Raw genomic sequence first — 20,262 nt, 5'->3', positions numbered from 1 at the left:
ATCTTTGTCAAAGCTTCGCAATTTAGATAAGATGCTATCTTTGGTAATGATGTAACTCATTTTTGGTAACAACACAGATATTTTTAGAAATTGCTGGGCATTTGCAAACCATCAAATGGGAGAATTAGAACATCTTTCTAGTTAGTTTCTTTTCCATCTAGGGTTGTGGGCAACCTGAGTACAGGGGTTTGTATTTGTGTCTTTGAATTCCCAATCACTAGAAACTCCTAACACACAGGAGGTGCTCAGCAAATGCTAAAGCTGATTTAAATGAAGCAACTGAAATATCTAAATGTCTTATATGTGCTTTCTGCTTGAATATAACCTACTTACAATGTAAATTGATTGATGCAGTTAGTCAAGGAGAAATTATTTGCATCATAAAATAACGTCTTTGGGGAATTGTATTAAATATGAAAAACTCCTTATGAAATATAGTTTGTCATAAAGTTGGTTTGTACAAATATTTCCAGGATCATGTTTATCTCTGAAACAAGCATATGTACCTGCTAGAGTCATTTGCAACCAAAGATTATTTGTGACAACGCTGAAATATTCTAAAAAATGTGGACCTTTCTTAACTTACAACAGAGTATCTAAACAGATTATGAAAATATTCACATTAATACCCATAGTTAAGGTTACTGTTCAAAAACTTAAACCCCTTAAAAGTGGCCTGTTCCCCATAATGGATGGATCAGTAACAAATATGTTTTGTCCACTAATGTGAAGTGCTCCTGATTTCCCTCATTTCTATCCTCTCAAAGGCTAATCATCTAAGTTAGGGCAGAGAGCTTCTACCCAGAGGTGGCAGGGAGGCTCAGTGTCGAGTTTCTGATGAGCTGGGAAGATGGCCTGTGGCATCCAGCTAAGGTGAGATGAACTCTGCTCCAATTCCAGGCTCATCTGCTTTCACATCCCGGCTTTGAAGTTTTAAAGCTATAACTTAACCCTGTTTCAGTTCCCTCCTTTGTAAACTGATGATTAGAGCACCACCCTGATCTGCTCCAGAGTTGTTGCATGGATCAAAAGGGATAGCACATGCGAAAGTGCTTTGCAGGGGAAAGTGGTGGTTAAATGTGATATCATTATTACTCAGAAAGAACACTTAGCTCATTGCTTAGTAATGAAGAGGCAAACAGTGTCACTAAATAAGACAATATAATGGTCTTAAGAGGCTCTAATTCAGTTTCTCCTTTTTATTCAAGCACACAATTGCATTCTAACACTTTACAGACAGCCCGAAATGGGCCCTGTGGAGGCTGATAAGGAAAATTAGAACAAGGAGCTATTTGCTCCCTCATTTTAATAACCGAGTCAAGGAGCAGGCACTTTAATACAGGAAAGAAGGGACACTTTCTCTTAGGGCTGAGCAAGATAATGACTCCATCACCAAGTAGGCCTTCCACAATAAAGATGCAAGCTGTGTTCCAAGGGAGCTTTCCCTGCATTTGAAGACAGAGAAAGACACCATCCCCCTCCAAACACGGTGCCCTCAATGTGTAAAACCAGACCTGGATTTACCATTCACAGAAGATGGCAATTTTCATAGACCCTTGAAAGAAATCATTGGAGATAAATGGGCACTCAGGTTACAAATATATCTGCTGGTTATCAGTGTCTTTCAATTAAAATCACCTTTATTTGTATTTTGAAGGAGGAAAAAGTTTTTCTACATTTTCTTAGGCTCCCTGGCTGGGTCTAAAAATTAAACCGACAAAGACAAATTACCAAAAGTGTACAGATTTATGTAAGTTTTATGTGACATGGGAGACTTCATTGAGGAAATGAAGACCCTAAGAACACACGTGAGTATTTATGCTAGGTTTGATGAAAGGCCTTTGTGTGGACATGTGATGAGTCAGAGTATGAGGCAAGGGCAGTGAACTGGGCGAAACTCAGCAAGGCCTGCTGGTTCTGTATCTTCTTGGTGTTCAGTTGTCTTTGGAGATGATGCTCCTTTCCTCTGTGTATAGGGAGGGCACCTCCCACATGAAGGTTATATGATCTGTTTCTGGGGAGAAGGTTGTACCTTCCTGCTTTTGCTGTTTTCTGAAACTCCTTCCACTTAAAACATTCAGTTTGCCATGTTTGGGGAGTAACCTGTCTGGAACCCTATCCATAAATGTGTATTTGCTTCCATCATAATTCCTATAAGTGAAGTGAAGTGAAGTCGCTCAGTCGTGTCCGACTCTTTGTGACCCCATGGACTGTAGCCTACCACGTACCTCTGTCCATGGGATTTCCCAGGCAAGAGTACTGGAGTGGGTTGCCATTTCCTTCTCCAGAGGATCTTCCCAACCCAGGGATTGAACCTGGGTCTCCCGCATTGTGGGCAGACGCTTGATGGATATAAAATTGTATTGAATGTTAACAAGGCAGACTACCGAATCTGTGCCTTGTTTAGGGCACGTGGGAGAAGCTGTGCCTATGTGAACATACCTGCAGAAGGAAGCTTGTGTGTGGAGGCAGGTGTGGTTCTCTTTCTGTTAATGCTGAATCTCAGAGGGTGGTGATCTGAGGAGTTTGAAATAATAACTCACTTCCAAGTGAGCCATTGAGACTATGCCTGCCACACAGTATCTGGAATATAATGGCATTCTGGAAATATTTGTGGGATAAATGAGCAAATGAATGAATGGTACTACATTCTATAATCACAGTGTTAAAAAACAAAATTCAGCTGAGTGCATTTTAAAGATCTTATTGGCTTTATGCAATGATTCATGAATTGGGTAGTATCCTGTCTATCAGAGAGAAAGGAGCTTCCAGGAGCTGTACAAAATGAAGGATTTTTATAGTCAGGAGTGAGCGGGAATGAGGAAGTTATAGTAGACAAAGAGAGGTTGGTTTTGTCAAAATCACTTTCCTTTAGGGGATTGTAGGGGTTTATCAGGCAGATTACCTAACTGGTGCTGATTACATTATCTTGACTTACTGGTTTAAGATTCCATTTCTGGGAAAGTCAAAACTGATCTTAAGTTTGGTTTGGTGACATGGGGCTTAGCATAAGTGACTCCATTTGGGGTCTGTTGTCTTGTTTTTAAGGAAAATAAAAGTATGTCTGCTGTAATACTTAGTTCTTAAACTTATGCAGTTTTATTTTTTTAAGAAAAATTATTTTTATTTTATTATTTTTAGTTTATTTAAAAAATTTCTTTACAATATTGTGTTGATTTCTGCAGTACAACAGAAATCAGCTATAAGTATACAATTATCATCTTCCTCTTGAGTCTCCCCCCAAGCCTCCATTCCACCCCTCCACATTGTCACAGAGCACTGTAATATATGGGTTTAGATTGTTTGCATAAGGAGGTGATTGCCATTCTTGTTTTTCAATGTTTTTATTGACAGTATTCCTTCCCTTTCCATTTAGCTTCAAAACTGTAAGCTAATATAGAATTCTGAAGTCTGCAGGTAAGTGCTGGAGGAACCTTGGGAATCATGGGTTATAATGTCTGCTGAGGATTCTTTCAGTTCTCATGTAGAGTGTGTGTGCACATGGGCTTCTGATTTCTTGTGGATGAAAGTCTGAGAGCAGCTGGGTGCCTGGCTTTTGTTTGGATACTGGTTGGTTGATTCTTTCCTGGCTGTGTGGTCTAGGCAAATTATTTAATCTTCTTGGGCCCCACTGAACATTTTGACAATGGTAGTATCTTCCTTATAAGATTGTTGTGAAAGTGTAGGCAGCCAATGTATAAAGAGTATCTTTATTTTTTATCCAATACTAAGTGGTCGGTGTTGTGCAGTACTTCAAAAAGGTAAGGTTAACATATAGCCTCTTTTGTGTCACCAGGTGACCATCTTTTTCTTTTTTGGTCACATCACATGGCATGCAAGATCTTAGTTCCCTGACCAGGGATTGAACCCTTGCACCCTGTATTAGGAGTGCAGAGCCTTAACTACTGGACCGCCAGGGAGGTCCCTAGATGACCATCTTTAAAGGCCTGCTCACTCCCTGCCTAGTCCCTGAGAGTGAGTCTAGCATAGACCCTTTGCTGATAAGGATGGAATAACCTTAAAAAAGGGCATCTTGAAAGGGTAACAGCAAGTACTATAACTTTTAAATATCATATAGTAAACAAACAAGTGGAAACTCCTCTTCTACGAATTCTTAGGGCATGTTAGCTTTAAAGTTAATTTCTTGGGGGCATATGAGAGAATGTGATTTTATCAATCAACTTTCCAGAATCTTACACTGCTCTTTATTACATGATGAATATATATTTTTGTGTTTTTTAATTCTAAAAGTTAACTATAGGTAACTTCAGGAGTAGAAATGTGAAAAGAAAAAAATTAAAGGGGCCTGTAATCTCCCAATCCAGAGATATCGGAGTATGCTGCTGCTGCTGCTGCTAAGTCACTTCAGTCGTGTCCGACTCTGTGCGACCCCATAGACAGCAGCCCACCAGGCTCCCCTGTCCCTGGGATTCTCCAGGCAAGAACACTGGACTGGGTTGCCGTTTCCCTCTCCAATGCATGAAAGTGAAAAGTGAAAGCGAAGTAGCTCAGTCGTGTCCGACTCTTTGCGACCCCATGGACTGCAGCCTTCCAGGCTCCTCCGTCCATGGGATTTGCCAGGCAAGAATACTGGAGTGGGTTGCCATCGCCTTCTCTGATTGGAGTATATTTTCCCATAATTTCTTTTATTTATCTCTATATCTTGACTGCTGCTGCTAAGTCGCTTCATATGTGATTAAAATCTACATACTATTTTGTGACATTTTTCATTGAATACATCATGAATATGTTTCTATCATTAAATGCTATGGTGACCCCTTTATGTGTGTTAATTCACATCCTCCTCAGAGCAATCCACTTATGGTAGCGTTACTACTATACCCATTTTACAAATAAGGGAAATAAGGGTCAGAGAGGCTAAACTACTTGCCCTAGGTCACTCAGCTAGTATGTGGCAAAGCCAGGATTTAAACACAACTATGTTTCAGAACTTAATTCTTTCTATTCTCCCCTACACATGATCTCATTCTTTCTCTTCAAACCACCAACTCTCTTAAGAATTCCCCATTGCTTTCGCACATACATTTGGTCACAGGATCCTCATCTTCATCTCCAGCTACCTGTGCTCAGCATGTCACTGTCTCTGTCATCAACTGCTCTTCTGGACACTACGTTCTTCTTAGTTTCTGCAGTTTCTCCTTCAACTTGGGCCTCCAGAAAGCAGACACCACTTTTCCTTTTGTTTCTCACTCCCAGGCCTTTCCCTTCATGTCTCACAGTGTAAACCCGGTGCCTCCTGGAGCAAGATTTTGCTGAATATCCTGGAATAATACTAATATTATGGAACCTTTAGTCTAACACAGGTGTTAATGTAAGGTGGCCCCTAAGGCTACTCCGGAAGCTTATGTACCCTCAGTGTCCTGCAGGGGGCTCCCTCCCTGCCTCCTGCTGCCTCTTGCACTGGACAGGCATCCGCTTCATGAAATGTCCCCGTCTTTGAGTTCAGGTCCTTGTCTCAATCTAAGCTAAGTTCCTAATTCTTACTTTCCATCCTAAGTGGCATTTCCCAAGCATGACTGGAGAGAAATTACCTGCTTCATTTAGAGGAAACCCTATCCCATCCAGAGTGGTGTAAAAACTACTGCAAGAAAGTTACATTAGAAGGGCTATTGTAAAGTTAAATAAAATAAAATTTAAAAAAAAAAAAAAAAAAAGAAGGGCTAGTCTGGGGTTATTTAATCTTAATTAACATTACATAAGGGACATCAAAAGTTCAGTTGTTTTACTTTCTGTTTTCTTGCATCAAATATTATTCATATATGTCTCTTGGGCAGTCCCGTGATTCTCATCCTACATCACTCATAAGAAATTGAATAAGAACATACATCCTTACAAAAGCAGCTAGCAATTTACAGTATCTAGTTATGTATACCTGGAGAAGGCAATGGCACCCCACTCCAGTACTCTTGCCTGGAAAATCCCATGGATGGAGGAGCCTGGTAGGCTGCAGTCCATGGGGTCACTGAGGGTTGGACACGACTGAGCGACTTCACTTTCACTTTTCACTTTCATGCACTGGAGAAGGAAATGGCAACCCACTCCAGTGTTCTTGCCTGGAGAATCCCAGGGACGGGGGAGCCTGGTGGGCTGCCGTCTATGGGGTCGCACAGAGCCGGACACGACTGAAGTGACTCAGCAGCAGTTATGTATACCAGGGAAGTCAATGGCACCCCACTCCAGTACTCTTGCCTGGGAAATCCCATGGACGGAGGAGCCTGATAGGCTGCAGACCATGGGGTCGCACAGAGTCAGACAGGACTGAAGCGACAGCAGCAGCAGCAGTTATGTATACAGAGATAAGACATAAGCTATACAGGGATAAATATTTTTCCTTCCCTCCCTGTATAAACACAATAGAGACAGAAACAGTTGTTCAACCATAGACACTAAAAAAAAAAAACAAAAAAAAAACTAAGTAAAAATCAGCTGAATGCAGATAATGTCACAGTGTTACAGTTTTCTTCAAGGCTATTCAAGTGAACACTTTCTTTACATTTATGTAACTAATAATCATGTTCAACATAAAAAAAAAAAACAAATTTAATCCAAAGGTATATTGAATTCTCAGTCCTGGGGAGGCAGAACACTGTTGTATCTTTAAAGACCATTTTACTAGATTTTATTGTTATAGTTTTATTACAGAAAAACAAAACAACAATAGCAAAACAAAAACAAGTCCCCTAAATCAGCAATCAAAAGCCCACCATCCCATCCCATTAACTAAACTTACATATAATTGAAAATACTTTAAACAGTATTTTTATTGACTGCTTAATATTCTCTTGTATAGATGAATCACATTTACGGAACCATTCCACTATGGTTGCACATTGAGATGACTTGTAATTTTCCATTATTTTAACCAAGTATAGTTTCTAATCTCAAAATGTTATACAGGAACAGACACAGTGATTATCTCTGGGTAACAGATTTGGAGTAACCTATTTTTAGTTATCTACTTTTCTATGGATGCATTCTACAGAACATCTAAGGAAGAAATAATAGTAATTCTACACAAGCTCATGCAGAAAATTGAGAAGAAGATAGTACTTCCTAACTCATCTATGAGGTCATCATAACTAGTGTACCGAAACAAGACAAGGACATAAGAAAATTATAGGCTAATATCCCTCATTAATATAGATGCAAAAATTCTAAAAAAACAAACTAAATTGAAAAATATAACATAAGCCTCTACATCATGATATTGTCCTAGTAATGCAAAGTTGTTTTAACATCCCCAAATCAATCAATTAAATTGTTATATCAACAAAATTGAAAAGTAAATCCATATGATTCTCTCAATAGATGCAAAAATTATTTGATAAAATTTAATATCTCTCCTGAGTAAAACAGAAATAAATATTTTCTTAATCTGATAAAGGGTGCTACCAAAAAACTCACATCTAACATCTAACATAACAGTGACTTTTTTCTCCCCTACTTCAGCAGCAAGACAAGGAATTGTGTCCTCATCACTTCTGTTCAACCTTATAGTAGAGTAAAGCCAGTGCAGTAAAGCAAGGGGGAGAAAGGCATACTGATGGCAAGAAAGAAGTAAAACTCTTTTTTCTTTTTTTTTTTGCTGAGAATAAAAACTTTAATGAAAGTTAAAAAAGCCCCAAAAGGTAGAAGTATTAAGAAACTTTACTACATATGCAAGATACAAGATTAATAATACAAAAATCAGTTGTATTTCTATATACTTCGACAATTAAAAACTGAAATTAAGTAGCATTATTTATGATAGCATCACACATAAGATGCCTAGGAATAAATCTGTTATTATAAAAGATAAGCAATATGAATATACTGAGATCTGAAAATTAATGAAATTAAAGAAGACCTAATGAAATATACTGTTTTTATGGGTTGGGAGGCTCAGTGCTTTTTTCTACACTTCTTTTTTGTTGTTGTTGTTGTTTTTTACTGTCTAAGAATTTTTTTTTTCTACACTTCTTTATGGCTGCACTGGGTCTTAGTTGTGGCGTGTGTGCTCTTCATTGCCGAGTGCAGACTCCAGAGTGTGCAGGCTCAAAAGCTGTCGTGATGGAACTTAGTTGCTCCATGACCTATGGGATTTTAGTTCCCTGACCAGGAATCGAACGCAAGTCACTGGCATTGCAAGGCAGATTCTGAACCCACTGGACCACCAGGGAAGTCCCAAGACTCACTATTGTTAGGAGGTAAAGCTTTCCAAAACTGACCAACAGATTTAATGAAATCCAATAAAAGTCCACCAATATTTTTTTTTTTTTGGCATAGACATTGATGATCTGATTTTAAAATTCATATGGAAATGCAGAGGACCTAGAATAGCCAGTTGTATATCAAACTTTAAAAAGGAAAACAAAGTTGAAGGACTGACACCTGATTTCAGGACTTATTGTGAAGCTAAGTAATCAGGAGTGAGTGGTACTGGTGTAAAGACAAACAAATAGATCAGTGGAATAGAATAGCAAGTCAAGAAATAGACCCACACAAATATGGCACACATATATGGACAACTGATTTTTGACAAATGTGTAAAGACGATTCAGCAGAGAAAGGATAGACTTTGCAACAATTGGTGCTGGCATAACAGGCATATGTCAAACCACCCCACCAAAACACAAAAAACAAACAAAGAACTTCAAACCATACCTTGTATCATATACAAAACTAGATCAAAATAGATCATAAAACCAAATGCAAAATCTACAACTATAAAGCTCCTAGGAAAAAAACTTTGGATAAAACTTTATGACCTTGAGCAAAATTTCTTAAATACGACACCAAAAGTATGGTTCATAAAAGACAAAATTGATCAATTGGACTTTAGCAAAGTTAAAACTTCTCTTTGAAAGACACTTTTAAAAGAATGAAAGACAAGCCACAGATTGAGAGAAAATATTTGCAAATCATAGATCTGATGAAGGATTTGTGTTAAGAATATGTAAAGAACTCTCTTAGAACTCAATTAGAAAAAAAAAAACATCATATGTAAAACAGGCAGAGGAGTTGAACAAATACATGACTAAAGAAGAAATATGGGGATAAATAAAGTACAGGAAAAGATGCTTTAACGTTATTAGTCATAATGCTTCCCGGTGGTTCAGATCATAAAGAGTCTGCATGCAATGCGGGAGACTGGGCTGGGTCAAGAAGATCCCCTGGATAAGGAAATGGCAACCCACTCCAGTATTCTTGCCTGGAAAATCCCATGGATGGATGATCCTGGTGGGCTCTAGTCCATGGGGGGCACAAAGAGTCGGACATGACTAAGTGACTAACACTGCCCTAGGGCCTTGAGGCTGTTTGTGTACTGCTCAGGCTACTGGCTAGCTCTTCCTGCTGGCCAGTCATAAGGGAAATGCAAATTAAAACCATGAGGTACCACTACACACCTATTAAAATGGCTAAAATGAAAACACTGACAATACCAAATGTTGGTGAGGGTGTGGATGAAATCAACTTTCATACATTGCTTACAAGACTGAAAATTGTTACAAATAATTTGTAAAACAATCTGGCAGTTTCTTAAATGAACATACACATACAGCATAATCCATCTATTTTACTATTTAGTACTAGGTATTTTCACAAGAGAAATGAAAATGTATATGTTCAAAAGGACTTTTACATGAATGTTAACTGCTGCTTTACTCATAATAGCTCTAAGCTAGAAACGGTTCAAATAGCCAAATAATAGGTGAACAGATAAATTGTGGAATATGCATAAATAGAATCCATGATCACAATAAAGAGAAATCAACTTTTGATACAAACTACAATGTGGATAATTCTCAAAATAATTATGCTGAGTGAAAGAAGCCACGCATAAGGGAATATACTGTATGAATCCATTTACATGGAGTTTTAGAAAAAGCAAACTAATCTATAGTGATTGAAGGCAGATCACAGATTGCCTGGGGAGGAGAGGCAAGGTAGCCTAGGAAGGAGGAATTACAGAGGGGTGCAAGACAAATCTTTGGGAGGGTGATGGATATATTTATTACCTTGGTTGTGGTAATGGCTCCATAGGCATATACACATTTCAAATCTTATGAAATTATATAATTTAGATGTGCAGTTTAATATATATCAATTATACATTAAAAAGTTGTTAAAAAGTAACACCCCCTCATTAATAAAGTAATAATCTTGTTTTTCAGCTTTAGTTTTCTTCTGTCATCAGTAAATATTTCATTCCATTCTCCTCTTGCTTGCATGATTTCTGAGAAGTCTGCTATAATACTTACCCTTGATCCTCTGTAGCTAAGATTTTTTCCTTTTGGCTTCTTTCAAGACTTTGTCTTTTGTTTTTTGTAGATTGAATATGATATTCTCAGTGTAAAGTTTTTTGGTATTTATCCTGATTGATGTGTTCTGAGCTGCCAGGATGTGTGGTTGGGTATCAGTCATTAATTTTGAAAAATTGTTAGCCATTAGTTCTTCAAATCGGAGAAGGCAATGGGAACCCACTTCAGTACTCTTGCCTGGAAAATCCCATGGATGGTGGAGCCTGGTAGGCTGCAGTCCATGGGGTCATGAAGAGTCAGACACGACTGGGTGACTTCACTTTCACTTTTCACTTTCATGCATTGAAGAAGGAAATGGCAACCCATTTCAGTGTGCTTGCCTGGAGAATCCCAGGGATTGTGGAGCCTGGTGGGCTGCCATCTGTGGGGTCGTACAGAGTCAGACATGACTGAAGCGACTTAGCAGCAGCAGCAGCAGCAGTTCTTCAAATATTTCTTTTGCTCTGTTCTCTTTTTCTTCTCCTTCTGGTATTGTAATTACACATATGTCATATCTTTTGAAATTATAGTTCTTGGGTGTTCTGTTTTTTCTTTTAAATTTATTTTTCTCATTACATTTAAGTTTGGGAAGTTTTTATTTAAACACTTTTAAGCTCACTGATTCTTTCTTATCTGTGTCCTGTCTATTGGTGAGCTCATCAAAACCATTTTCCACTTCTGTAGTATTTATGATTTTTAACATATTCTTTTGTTTCTTTCTTAGAGTTTCCATCTCTGTTTACATCACCCATCTGATCTGGCATATTGTATGGCATATCTGGCGTCTACTTCTTACATTAGCGCTTTTAACATAGTAATCATGGATATTTTAAATTCCCTTTTTGACAAATTTCAAAAATCTGTATCAGATCTGACTCTGGTTTTAATGTTCATAAACCCTTAAAGTTGATTTTTCCTGCGTTTTGAAATGTTTTGTAGTTTTTTGTTGAAAGTTTTACATGTTGTATGAAGTTTTGGAAACTGAGGTAAACAGACCTTTAGTGGGAAAGTTGGGTTTTTTTTCTTTTTTAATATGGCTGGGAGATGGACTGTTTAATGTCTACTGTAGTTATATGTGTCAGTCTTCAGATTCCTTGAATGTCCTTGTCTTACAACCCCCTGTTGTCTTTGATGTTCCCTAAGAACTCCTTACATAACAGTTTTCATCTCACAGCTGTCTTAGCTGTAATCCATTACTGTTTTACTGGAGCTCTGTCCATATGGTGCTAAGGGGTAGGCAAGGAAAGTGTTTTACAATTTTAAAATGAATTTTAATCTTTTTGTGGGCCTGGGCTATGATTATCAGAAGTGTTTTTCATGTTTACTCCAGTTTTACTTTTACTCCTTATGTGACACAACAAGGCTAGAGGGTGTTGGAGTCAGGAAAAAGGCCTCCCCCAGTGTGATAGTCTCAAGTCTTTTCCCTTAGAAATTTTGTAGGTCTTTGTAAAGAGAATTATCTGGGTATTTCACTATGGTTACGGTTACTTTCTTCTTGTCCCTGCCAAAGCCACAAGAGGGTCTTTTCTTGGCTTTTACCAGGAGAACCTGGCAGATTTCTAGAGATAAAACCCACAAAGCTGCGCGGGTCCTTTAAGACTGCAGCTCACTGGAGTTTATGCCAATCACCCTGGTCTACGTTCAGCCTCCAACAATTCATCAAAATTGCCTTTTTAGTGTTCCCTCTGGTTCATGGCTCTGGTGGCTTCTACTCCAGGTAAGCAGATCTTAGTTGTAACTCTCTGGTTTGACCTGTCTCTCCAGACTTTGGGATGGCAGTTTTCTCTGCAACCTCAGTTCTCTGGCGGGTTCAAGAAAAGTCATTGATTTTCAGCTTGCTTAGCTTTCTCGTTGTTGTAAGGATAATTAGAGCAACAACTTCTAAACTCTTTACATGTTGAAGCTGAAATCCCCTTTTCCAGATCTGGACAATTTTCCTAAAATTCCTCTGTGTCTCAAGCCAGATCATAGGAGATGAGAAATGGTTCCTGACTTCTCTCCCACCTTTACCAATAGAAACACTTTTCCTGCTTTCTTGGAGCTCAGTCTAATGTATGCGAGGCCATTTAAATACAGGAAGAGGGGTGGTTAATAGAAGCCAGGAAGGCCATGGGAAAAGAAAGGGCTATATTTTAGACTGGAGGCATAAGACAGCATCTGGAGAGGGCAGGTAAGCATTCAGGAAAGAGGTGATTCATAAGTTGGGTCTTTGAGGAGTTAATGTGTTGGAGAGATGAGAAAGGAAAGGTGGTCACACTAGGGAATGGCAAATGCAGTAACACAGAGATGAAAGGAAAAATGTCTTAGACATAATCACTTAGTGTTATTGAGTGCTTTGGCTGTTTTAAGCAATAGTTTATTACCTTTATTATTATTAATATTATTTTGTCTGTGCTGGGTCTTCATTGTTGCTCGGGCTTTTCTCTAGTTGTGGTGAGCGGGGGCTTCTCTTGTTGTGGAGCACGGGCTCTAGAGCACAGGCTTAATCGTTGTGACCAGGGGCTTAGTTGCCCTGTGGCACATGAGACCTTCCTGGACCAGGGATGGGACCTTCCTGGACCAGGGATCGAACGCATGTCTCCTGCATTGGTAGGTGGATTCTTCACCACTGAGCCACCAGGGAAGCCCTACTCCTATTATCTTTGCGCTACTTTGTTCAAAACACTCTCTGCATCATGAGGGAGTGTTTGTGGATGGCTTTTGCACCTCCAGCCTCTTTGCAGTTACCCTAACTCAGTATGTAGTTGTGGCCTCCCCTGCTGACCCGGAGGCGTGATGGTCTCTCCTCCCTCCCTGGCACTGCCCTCATGCTCTGTAGAGGCAGGGGCCACTCTGCCACACCTCTCTGCTCAATGCTGCACCTAACCCACCAGGCTGATCCACTCCTGCTGCCGACCCACTGCACAAGCTGGCAGGTGGGACCTCTGCTCTAGGGGTGCCAGCTGCCATATCAACCTAGCCCATCAAGAGCTGTCTGGGATGGGGCCAGTGGCAGGCTGAGCCCAGGGCGCCTGCCGCCTCAGACAGTGATCCCCGTGCCTGCACGCCTTGCTCCATCCAGGCTGGAGCAGCCAGGTACTACTTTGGACCCTGCCGCTTTCTGGAGTCACACCTTTCTGCTCAGGGTGCATTGGTAGCCAGGCAGGCACCAACTACAGAAGCCCCGCACAGCTTCTGTAGTGATCCCACAGCGAGCCCCTCCCCCAAGCAAGTGACCGTTGGTGAGCAAGGGTCAACCCGTGACCGGTAGTGGTTCAGCTCAGCTATTGGTCAGTGTCACAGTGGGTCCCTCCCCCTCCCCCTCTAGTATACAAAAGGAGCCTGAATTTGGACTGAGGGAAGATAGTTTTTGAGGAGCTACTCTGCCGTCTCCCTTGGCTAGCTTTCTGATAAAAGTCGATATTCCTTATTCCAACAACTCCTCTCCTGATTTGTTAGCCTGTTGGGTGGTGAACAGAATGAGCTTGGGCTCGGTAACAAATACAGCTGGTGGCTTTACTTGCTACTGAGTTGTAAGTAAAGGTGTGATACATTCATTTCCATTATAATTTGTTTTTAACATCTTAATTATTGAGATTATAAAACAAGAGGAGGAAACTCCTTAATTTTCATGTGTTTGAGAATTTGTGTGTGTGTGAGAAATGCTTTAAACTAATTAACGAGGCTAACAACAGAAACTTCTAAGTTGCAAGGTGTTCAATTAACCACAGCTGCCCATGGGGAGTGTTCCCTGGACTTACGGATCCGTCGGAAGTTTTTGAGAACCTAAGGCAGAGCTTTGAGTCCAACACAGGAGAGGATTGTCTAATTAGAACAGCAGACTGGGAGTTGGTTACCTTGAGCTGTATTTTTGCTTTCATAAGTTTTTCTGTCTAACCTTGGGCAAGTTGCATAATCTTTGGGGGTTTTCTTATCTTTCAAATGCTGATAATACTTGCTTGATTTTAGGTCTTTTTAAGGTCTTGGATGAAAGCTGTTTTATAAGCTTGTTGCATTATCAGGAAATGCCAGATTTAGAAGTTATTATTAACTATGAGAGGCGTGTGAACACACATCTGCCCCTCTTCCAAGACTGAAAAAAAAAAAGAACTTCACCATCGGAGTTCAACTGCTGGGTTGCCATGGGCACGGTATTCTTTTCGTGGCATTTGTAGAGCAGTTAACAGTCAGTAGAGACTAGTGGGGAGAAGTTGTGCTTTCACTATTCTTTTCAGGTCAACATTATTTATTTATTGACTGCAGGCCTCATTATATTCCACTGGGTGGCTTTACAAGTGTCACCACAATGAACATCTGACATTGGTTCTTATAACATAAAGGAAATGACCTGACAAAAATGTGGAATCCCACAAGGTAAATAAATGAACATGCTTTAAAAAAACAACTCTAGAATTATAGAAGAAGGAAAATAATCAGTTTCCAGTGGGTAGCTTATAACAGATACACCACACCACACTCCCCTGACCGTAAGCAGGCACCCATTCATCATGGTTTCTATAAAGTTTAACCAGACTGGTAAATATTGATTCTAGTAGAAACAACATCCTCTTTATTTCACCTCATTTACATTCTATGAAAGTATCATGCTTCTTTTTATGATATTATTCATTGATGCTTCAAAAAAAAAAAAAGAGAAAAAATTTGTTATGAATCATACTGCCTAATGCTTGAGGCAAATGTTTCTAAAACATAGTGAGCGATTTGTTCCTGAACTGTCGCATCTCCCGTTTCTTTTTATGTTGTTTGCTTATTTTTGTGGAGCTAGAAAACAGGTTAAATATAAGAAAAGATGACTTCCTGACAAGCAATCGTGAAGCCCTGCTCTGAAAGTTGCTTTCATGGGGATGGATCCTGATGTATGGGCTCCTCCTGGGATCAGAGACACAGGGGAAGGCTCACCATGACACCAAACTTCCTCAATCACAAAAATGTAAATAGCTCCAATGAAGTTACATGGTGTACTGATTTATTCACTTAAATAGTAGAGTCAAGTATCTACAATATGCTGGATACCATGGAAGGCAATGAGATAAAGATTAATAAAATGCAATCCATAATTTCTAGAGATTTACAATATAGTGGAAGAAACAAATATCAAACGATGTAATTTAAATATGTCTAGGTCTTACCAGTCTATTGGTAAAATTATGTAACTTAAATTCCTCTGGTTCATAGTTCTACCTGATAATGTAGAACCTGGTCTCTTAAAAATCCCTCCTGGTTGCTTGTGGGGACTCTTGGGGGGTGATTCACGTGTCTTTAAGAATAGCCTTAAAGTCCACATGTCTCCACTAGACATTCATTTTGACCTGGTCACTGTTGATGGTGTCCCATGAGAAAGGTGACAACATTGTCCAAGGCATCTAAAGATAGGGTATTGCCTACAATTAACCTCAGATCCGTGATTCTGGAAACTGTAGTGGTAGCATTAATCAAAGAGGAGAAGGAATAAAAACTGGGAGGGGGGGATTAAAGGTGAATATTGTATGTTTTGACTTAAAGGTGTCTTTCAGACACCAAATGGAGATGATAAATGAGCCGAGCTACCATTCCATTCTTCAGGAAAGAATTGTGTGAATTTGGAATGTATCAGAATGTTGAGGGTATTGAAGCTGTTTTTTGTTGAGATTGCCCTGGGTGAGTGTTTAGAGCATGGAGAGGAGAGAAAAAAGTTCAGGCTTGTTGTTAAAGCCATGTTTTGGTAGGTGAGATACTGGGAAAATATGATGATAAGTGGCATCTTAAAGTAAGAGACTGAGAGTGTCAGTATTAGGGAAAATGAGCATAAGTTTAGGAGATTTATTAGCCCAAGACAGACTCCAACAGTGTCCCAGGCTTGGCAATGGCTGCCCCTTCTATAGAGGAGTCAAGTTTGCAAACTAAAATTTAGAGGAATTAGTTCCCTTGATAAGATTCTGTAGCTCTGAGTCTCCTTCTTCAAATACCATCTTCATCTTCCTAGAGTCAGACCAAACCAATATGAAGTTTGGGGGCAGGGACACAAATATTCAGTCCACTGAAATTACCAATAAACATATTTACCTGTGTGTTCTATCTACTGTCTCATCTCCCCAGATAAATAATACTGATTTTTGTGATTATATTCTTGCTTAAAAACATAATTACCTGTGTGCCTAGATAATATACTTATACATAAAAAATATGCTTATTTTTTAATTAAAATTTTTTCAATGGGAAAACTTATTATTTTAAAATAACAAAATTTATTGTTTTATTGGAGTATAATTGCTTGCAATGTATTATCTCTGCTGTACAAGGAAGTGAATCAGCTATATGTGTACATATATCCCCTCTCTCTTAGGTCTCCTTTCTCCCCCATCCCACCCATCTAAGTAATTCACAGAGCACCAAGCTGAGCTTCCTGTGCTGTAAGCAGGTTCCCACTATCTATTTGACACATGGTAGAGTATATAAAGGACACTAAACCAAATATGCAGTCTCCTAGGAGTTGCTTTTTTCACTTGACATTATGTTGTTAAAATGTACACATAATGTTGCTTGTAGCAATATCTTTTATAGCTGTATAATATTCTACCATGAAATGTACTCTGTTTCTTCCTTAATCCATCATATTTGTCAGCAGGCATTTGAGTTGCATAAACATTTTTAGTAGACTTTCCTGGCGGTCCAATGGTTAGGACTTTGCCTTCTAATGGGGGCAGGGGATGTGGGTTTGGTCCCTAGTAGGGCAACTGGGATCCCACATGCCTCAGGGCCAGGAACATGGAGCAGAAGCAGCATTGTAGCAGATTCAATGAAGACTTTAAAAAATGGTCCACATCCAAAAAATCTTTGGAAAAAAAGGTAATTGCTATGATTATCCTGTACCTGTGTAAGTGTTTCTTTTGAGGATTGTATTATGTCAGACAGGATGAGCAGATAATGCTGTGATAAGAAATTAACCCTTAGACATAGATGGCTTCATACAACAAAGGTTGATTTCTTGGTGGCAGAGTCTCAGGGACTAAAGCTACACCATCATTTTACATATATGTGCATGGTCAGTCATGTCCGACTCTTTGCGACTCTATGGACTGTAGCCCGTCAGACTCCTCATTGGCTGTGTCTTTTTTTTTTTTTTTTTGGCTGTGTCTTAAAGAATTTCAATTTCTAGGAGGTGAAGAGGAACACAATGGAACTGCCCAGGGCTTTATGGTGCCTTATCTCAGAAGTGACAGGTGATTTTTCTCTACATTTCCTTTACCTGAAGTAGCCATATGACCAAACCTAATGCAAGAGAGGAATAGTGAGAACCATAGGGAGCAGATGGAATATTTGTTTCTGCCATTTAGAAGTGAAATTTCCAGGTTGTGGGGTTTATGAATATTTAGTTTTACAAGACAATGCCAAATTTTTCCCAAAGTGTTAATGCAAATTTATATTATCAATAGATATATACAAGAGCTGTATTTTATTCCCTAAAGTTCTTTTTTTGAGCCATTTTTTGGATGCTTTATTTTTATGCTCCCATGTAAAGTGAATGGAGACATTCTTATGCCTATTTTTCAGATCAAATAAATTATTGGTTTAAATAAGTGATAGTGCAAATTAATGGTGTTTTGTCTGTCCATCCTATGCTGCCTTTGGATCTGATAATAGCATCTGATCGTTCATGTCTTGGACCACATTTCCCAATTGCATATGGCTAAGTAGGAAGTCAAGAAACACCTGGAGTAACAGGCAAATTTGGCCTTGGAGTATGGAATGAAGCAGGGCAAAGGCTAATAGAGTTTTGCCAAGAAAATGGTCATAGCAAACACCCTATTCCAACAACACAAGAGAATACTCTTCACATGGACATCACCAGATGGTCAACACCAAAATCAGATTGATTATATTCTCTGCAGCCAAAGATGGAGAAGCTCTATGCAGTCAGCAAAAACAAGACTGGAAGCTGACTGTGAACTCCTTATTGCCAAATTCAGATTTAAATTGAAGAAAGTAGGGAAAACCACTAGACCATTCAGGTATGACCTAAATCAAATCCCTTATGATTATACAGTGGAAATGAGAAATAGATTTAAGGGACTAGGTCTGATAGACAGAGTGTCTGATGAACTATGGACAGAGGTTTGTGACATTGCAAAGGAGACAGTGATCAAGACCATCCCCACGGAAAAGAAATGCAAAAAAGGAAAATGGCTGTCTGAGGAGGCCATTTAGCTGTGAAATAGCTATGAAAAGCTGTGAAATACAAATAGCTGTGAAAAGAAGAGAAGCAAAAAGCAAAGGAGAAAAGGAAAGATAGTTCCATTTGAATGCAGATCCCAAAGAATAGCAAGGAGAGATAAGAAAGCCTTCCTCAGTGATCAATGCAAAGAAATAGAGGAAAACAATAGAATGGGAAGGACTAAAGATCTCTTCAATAAATTAGATATCAAGGGAACATTTCATGCAAAGGTGGGCTCAATAAAGGACAGAAATGGTATGGACCTAACAGAAGCAGAAGATTTTAAGAAAAGGTGGCAAGAATACACAGAAGAACTGTACAAAAAAGATCTTCATGACCCAGATAATCACAATGGTGTGATCACTCACCTAAAGCCAGATATCCTGGAATGTGAAGTCAAGTGGGCCTTAGGAAGCATCTCTACAAACAAAGCTAGTGGAGGTGATAGAATTCCAGTTGAGCTATTTCAAATCCTGAAAGATGATGCTGTGCAAGTGCTGCCCTCAATATGCCAACAAATTTGGAAAACTCAGCAGTGGCCACAGGACTGGAAAAGGTCAGTTTTCATTCTAATCCCAAAGAAAGGCAATGACAAAGAATGCTCAAACTACCATACAATTGCACTCATCTCACGCACTAGTAAAGTAATGCTCAAAATTCTCCAAGCTAGGCTTCAGCAATACGTGAACTGTGAACTTCCAGATGTTCAAGCTGGTTTTAGAAAAGGCAGAGGAACCAGAGATCAAATTGCCAACATCAGCTGAATCATGGAAAAAGCAAGAGAGTTCCAGGAAAACATCTATTTCTGCTTTATTGACTATGCCAAAGCCTTTGACTGTGTGGATCACAATAAACTGTGGAAAATTCTTCAAGAGATAGGCATACCAGACCACCTGGCCTGCCTCTTGAGAAACCTGTATGCACGTCAGGAAGCAAAAATTAGAACTGGACATGGATCAACAGACTGGTTCCAAATAGGAAAAGGAGTATGTCAAGGCTGTATATTGTCACCCTGCTTATTTAACTCATATGCAGATTACATCATGAGAAACGCTGGGCTGGAAGAAGCACAAACTGGAATCAAGATTGCTGAGAGAAATATCAATAACCTCAGATATGCAGATGACACCACCCTTATGGCAGAAGGGGAAGAGAGACGAAAAAGCCTCTTGATGAAAGTCAAAGAGGAGAGTGAAAAAGTTGACTTAAAACTCAACATTCAGAAAACTAAGATCATGGTATCTGGTCCCATCACTTCATGGCAAATAGATGGGAAAACAGTAGAAACAGTGTCAGACTTTCTTTTTTGGGGCTCCAAAATCACTGCAGATGCTGATTGCAGCCATGAAATTAAAAGATGCTTACTCCTTGGAAGGAAACTTATGACCAACCTAGATAGCACATTGAAAAGCAGAGACATTTCTTTGCCAACAAAGGTCCATCTAGTCAAGGCTATGGTTTTTCCAGTGGTCATGTATGGATGTGAGAGTTGGACTGTGAAGAAAGCTGAGCGCCGAAGAATTGATGCTTTTGAACTGTGGTGTTGAAGACTCTTGAGAGTCCCTTGGACTGCAAGGAGGTCCAACCCGTCCATCCTAAAGGAGATCAGTCCTGAATATTCATTGGAAGGACTGATGCTAAAGCTGAAACTCCAATACTTTGGCCACCTCATGTGAAGAGTTGACTCATTGGAAAAGATCCCGATGCTGGGAGGGATTGGGGGCAGGAGGAGAAGGGGACGACAGAGGATGCGATGGCTGGATGGCATCA

Source organism: Bos taurus, chromosome 6 (genome assembly GCF_002263795.3).
Source record: "Bos taurus isolate L1 Dominette 01449 registration number 42190680 breed Hereford chromosome 6, ARS-UCD2.0, whole genome shotgun sequence".
In the NCBI taxonomy this organism is placed as follows: Eukaryota; Metazoa; Chordata; class Mammalia; order Artiodactyla; family Bovidae; genus Bos; species Bos taurus.
Note: the sequence above shows the minus strand (reverse complement) of the source record.